The following is a 5,749-nucleotide window of genomic DNA, read 5'->3' on the forward strand; positions in this document are numbered from 1 at the left end:
GTGTGTGTGTGTGTGTGTGTGTGTCTTTCAGAGTGAAATGTCAGGCTCATTTCGCTTTTATTACTTGAGGGACGAAGAGGCGGGCTTTACTCTGTAATCTCAGCCTCCCTCTGGCCGCCGCTCAGCCCGTGACATACCTGGGAACACACTCGCCGCGGTTACAAGGAGGCTTTTAAACACCTTATCCTCAGACTATTCCATTAAAACCTGCAAAAGCTCTTGTTTTGTATTTGCATTCCCGCTGCGCACAGCGCTGTGAAACTGAGGGTGAAGGGTGACAAATGGTTCGGTTAAAAGCATCATGACGTGAGCATTTGATTGACTGATCGATTGTGATGGATTGGCCTGCGGGGTGTCGATCAGAATAATGAAAACCTTCCTGCTCGGGGTGGCTGTTCAAAGCACAACTTCTCTTGTAAAAGACCTTCCATCCAAAACACTTAGAATAATAGCGAATAATAGCTCTGCATGTGGTACTAATGTCAAAGTACAGTTCTTACATATTAAATGCTACAATGTGTGTATTATGCATAGGCGTCAAATAGGGTTTTGACGATTTCCGTTTTTTTGCAGATTTCTGGGTACACCGGGTACGGTTCTGAAAAGTACTTCCATTTTGGGTCAGGGCCCTGGTTAGTAAAATACCTGGATTTGCTGAGTTCTGACCAATCTCTTACTGAATCTTCAGGCTCCTTATGAATATAGATTAAAGACCGCTCTGTAACAACGCTTTATACCTGCCATTGTTTAATGAAACTGACAGAGGTCTGCTCTTGTAAAACAATCATGTTGCGGCATATCTAGTCAGTCCCCATGAATATATATATAAAAATTCAAATTAAAGCACTTAAGAAGAAAGTTGCATGCAAAAAATAGTGTGCATAAATGGGTATGGACTAAGCTGGCTAAGATCTATGATTCTGTGTCCCCCGTTTGTGATTGGGGGCATCAGACCCCTGCTAGTCTTGGATTGCCAGACCTCCCTCCACAGCGCTGCAGAGGAGGGTCTGGCTAGTCCGCACAGCATTCCAGGATGGGAGAAAAACATGCTCTGGTTTATTAATCACAATCATCTTGGGCGGTGTTAAGCGCAGTGCGGAGCCACGGTGCCGCTGCAAAACAGCCTCGGGAAGGAACCTTTTAACGTGCACATTCGTGCAAAGTGTTTGCACGTTGTATGAGCGTGCACATTCAAAGGTTGTTTTAGTCGTCCAACCGACAGATTGGACAGATAGTCTAGCTAGCTGTCTCGATTTACCCTGCACAGATCTGAGGAGCAGTTGACCATAGTCTTCATAAATAGAACTGGACAGCGAGCCTGGCTCTGTCTAAAAAAATATACATGACATACTTTCTTTTGTTCAGCATCTCAGGCTACAGCACAAGCTGCCAGATACTGTCAGTAAGCCCAGGTTTCGTCTCTGTACAGGTGACTTTAGAAAGCAGCGCGCTGTCATGTCGTCAAGAAATAGTTCCATCAAGTAACCCTCTCTAAAACAAACTGTTGTTTGAAAAGCGTGACATCTGGCGGAATTTTAGGGCAGAAACGAGAGCAATCTCGAAAGTGGAATGTTGTTGATATAGACTAGACCTCGGCTAACCGTAATGGTATAAGCTTTGTCTGTCTTTGGGTAGAGATTTTCAACACATTATCTCAATCACTGGGGAAAACGTAGTTCCTAACCCACTCAGTTTTTTATTTGGTGTCTCACCCTCACCTTCTTTATCCTCCTATGAAAGACATTCTAGCCTTTACCACACTTTTAGCAAGAAGAAGTCTCCCTCCCCACCCTCCCTTTTTGCACTGGACCAGAGATGTTCTCCATTTCCTAAAACTAGATTAAAATCAGGGTTTCATTGCGTGATTCCTCCAACAAATTCTGGAGAACAGGGTGACGGTATTTCCTGCCTAGTCAAGGAACTACACTTCCCTGCTATCCCAGACTGACCTTTCACCTCCAGGTGCTTTTCTCCTGACTTTATGTTTGGCAAACTAGTAGCAGTGGTTGCTAAGACTGTTTTTTTTCTATTCTATTGTTACTAGTATCACTGGCTGGTGTCGTAGTGTCTTTTTCTTTCTTTTGTTTCTCTTTAATTTACAGAAGTTATTTTTATATAAAGAAAATTGTACTATCATGACTTTCATTATCCTTTCTGATATATACATAGGTGCTACTGACTCATGCTTTTTACCTGCTTTCAGTTTTTTACTATATGCAGCATCTTAAGTGTCATGTTTGTTGGGTCTTTGTTTCCATCTAAAAGGGAATCGGTTTGTATTTATCACTCTGGATGCCATTTGTAATGTCAATCGTATGTCCCTGTAAAATAAAAAGTGGGAATTTCTTCTCTTTTTAAGATTAATTTGATTTTGAATGTGAAAAAGTACTGACAAATACCCATCAAGACTTCTTCTGAAGGTGATGTATATGAATTGCTCGTTTTATACAGCCTACTGTCCAACCCGGAGAGAAAAGCCTCACATTTAAAAAGCTGCTATGGATGTTTGGTATTTTACGTGTCAACTGAAACTAAAATGTCTCTGTCTTTCTGAGTTTGGCTTCCCTACACCACCAGTCTCTCTCATTTATGTATGATTCTTATTCGAGTGTAAGCTGCTTAATTGAATTCATGCTGCTGTTTTAAGGCCGCTTATATCCTGTCTTTGTGTTTTATCGTCATCCCTCTGGATCATGCTTTGTGCACAAGAACTTGGCCTGTAAATAAATGCATTATTATTATTGAACGGCAACCCAGTAATGCTCTGCCGCTCCAGGGAGTCGTTTCATTTTACTGCCGTCCGGTTTCATGTCCAGCCCAAACGCTGGCCTCTCCCACACTCTGCCAGCTGTGGTTCCGCTGTCGGTGAATCTGTTAGCATGCTAATGAGGCCTATGGAGATCCGCTGTACACATCTTCGTAAAGCCTACATGTGAGTATGTACTGTGTGGGAGGGGAAAACCGTGCCCTCAACCCTCCCATGCTCCGGAGGGACAAGGTGTCTCTTAAAAACACAAACATGCGTCTGTTATCTTGCAGCAATAGAGGTGAGCCGGTCAGTTTCATATCACTAACGTGTTTTTTTTGTTTGTTTTTTTGACCTGCCAACAAAGACTGGGGGTAGAGAGTTGAGGTAGCGGGAAGAAGGGAAGCGAAAGTGGCAGGCCAAATTGAAATAGAAACCCAAGACAGTGGATAAAGAAACAGGACTCTTCATTTTGCCTTGTTGTGCAACCATGTATATTTCCCACCCGCCATCGCCTCTTTTTCTCCGTCTCTGTCTCCCTGCCCCGCAGCGTCCCCGTGATGATTGATATGCACCAAGAGCGAAGCTAGCTACAGAGACACAGAAAATCATGCATAAAAGATGAGCACAGTTTATTGTGTTTTCCTGGGGGCCGAGGGGGATAGCCGAAGTTATGGATTTATGCGGTGTGTGATTGGATGAGAGCCTGGACCAGTGGGACAGATGTTGAGGAGGGGAGGGGGGTGGTTTAGGAGGAGAGCAAGAACTTGTGTCAGACAGGTGTGGATCACTTACCGACAAGTGGCGGAAGCGAGCCGCAGGTCCCGCACAAGTTTCACAGATCCTCACTTCCCTCTCCGCAATGGAAGTTGGCATCATAATTACATTATAATAGCCTGGCCTCCCCTCTTAATTCAGCTGTGAGCAACCGAATGGACTGAGCGGGGTTTGTCTGAACCCTCGCGAAGGACCCTCACCTCGTTGGGTTACGCTGATTAATTGGTTTGCTGATACGTCGGGTCACTACTTATTCAAAAATGGATATCGGCCGGCGTGATGGATGCGACGTGGTTAGTTTGGTGACAGTGTTTAATTGATCAATTTCTATGGGAAGCCATTACGTTGAAATCATTCTAATGAGACACTTTGATTAGATTCCAAGTACACTTGAATATGTTTATCTCTTAGTATGAAGAGTTTAAGTGTATTCTTACACTGTTTACATGGTGTTAATGAGCTTTTTAAACCCAGTCAAGAATAAAATATTAATAAACTATGGAATAATTGTAAACCTAATATTACATTTAGGGAAATAATGTTTTAACAGCCTCATACCATGACTATCAGCCTCATACTATGACTGTCTTCCCTGAGCCTTACAGTTGACAACATTAATACTAACAACATTTATACTAACAAGTTCTGTTCCTGACTAATTTAATTCAGAAGTCTTTTATGATGATTTAGCATGAGGTTATGGGATGTGTTTATGTATGCAAGCACATCATCAGCATTTAATTTTCCTTTAGCACCGATATTTCAGAATTGCTCTGAGCGCCGTGATTGTGCAACAGAGCTAAACAAAAGTGGAAAAAAGATAGTGTGGTTACTGTGAGGGGCCGATCGATAGTAAGTTGAAGTCTCAATAAGTTGAGTATGTGGTGTCTGCAAGCCCTCTAACCAAGAACAAATAAATTCAATTTTATTTATAGTATCAAATCATAACAAAAGTTATGTTGAGACACTTTTCAGATAGAGTAGGGATAGACCTCACCTTATAATTTACAAAGACCCAACAATTCTAGAAATTCCCACAAGAGCCAGCAACTAGTGCAACAGTGGCGAGGAAAACCTCCTTTTAGGAAGAAACCCGGGACAGACCCAGGTTATGGTGTCTGGCGGGGCGGGTTGGGGGTGTGATGCACAGTGGCATTAATAGTCACAATAAAGGTAATGGAACAGGGACTACAAATGGTAGTCATAGTACCTCATGTCATAGCAGGACATTGCAGGGCGTTACAGGGTGTGTAGCGTGGAATAGGTGGACGTAGTGGAATGCAGCAGGGTTCAGCAGGACGCAGCAGCACCCAAGATCTTGTTGCCTTCCAAATCCAAGGAAATATGCTAGGCGAAGACAAGATTTAAGGACTCCGGGGAGTAAACTCCCCAGAACTAGCCTTTCTGGGACAGCATGCACACAAATGGAAAGGGAGAGGAGAGAGGAGAGAGGAGTGTCAAAGGAAGGAAGTCCCCCGGCACTCTAGAACTATAACAGCATAACTTACAGAGACAGGTTACAGGTAAAGGAGAGATGCCTGGTCGGGCTAGAACTCTTCCCCAGCCGGATTGGACTGTACTGGCCTGCCTCCCTCTACTTTTATGATATTATTAATTATATGGTAGATAAATCTGACAACTATGAAGAGAAGCAGGTGGGCCTGGCTAGGCGCACGCTGCAACTCCTCAATCCCTAACTATAAGCTTTATCAAAGAGGAGTGTTTTTAGGTTATTCCCCCGAACCCAGACTGGGAGCCGGTTCTACAAGAGAGGAGCCTGATAGCTGAAGGCCCAACCCACTTTTAGAGAGGAACCACAAGTAGCTCTGAATTCTGGGAGCGTAGTGCTCTAGTGGGACAAAAGGCACTAAGAGTTCTTGAAGATATGTTGGTGCAAGACCATTTAGACCTTTGTAGGTCAGGAGAAGGATTTTAAATCCAGCCTGGATTTTACAGGAAGCCAATGCAGAGAAGCTAATACAGTAGAAATATGATCTCTTTTCTTAATTCTTTTCAGAAGACGCGCTGCAGCATTCTGGACCAGCTGGAGAGTCTTAAGGGACTTATTTGAGAATCCTGAAAGTAAGGAATTACAGTAGTTTAGCCTGGAAGTAACAAATGCCTGGGCTAGGTTTTTAACATCGATTTGAGACGGGATGTTCTTAATTTTGGCAATGTTACAAAGATGATAAAAGTCTGTTTTTGAGGTTTGTTTTAGATGGGCGT

At 43.2% G+C, this 5,749-nt stretch overlaps 1 long non-coding RNA gene across 1 annotated transcript in view; it reads right to left on the reverse strand.

Annotated features, from left to right (window-relative positions):
* LOC116673251 (uncharacterized) overlaps positions 1-5,749 on the reverse strand; it is a 26,814-nt gene that overhangs the window by 3,321 nt on the left and 17,744 nt on the right. Inside the window, exon 2 of the long non-coding RNA XR_004327800.1 lies at positions 3,016-3,025. This is a non-coding gene — a long non-coding RNA (uncharacterized LOC116673251). The remainder of the gene's footprint in view (positions 1-3,015; positions 3,026-5,749) is intronic.

This window comes from Etheostoma spectabile, chromosome 23 (assembly GCF_008692095.1).
Source record: "Etheostoma spectabile isolate EspeVRDwgs_2016 chromosome 23, UIUC_Espe_1.0, whole genome shotgun sequence".
Lineage (NCBI taxonomy): Eukaryota > Metazoa > Chordata > Actinopteri > Perciformes > Percidae > Etheostoma > Etheostoma spectabile.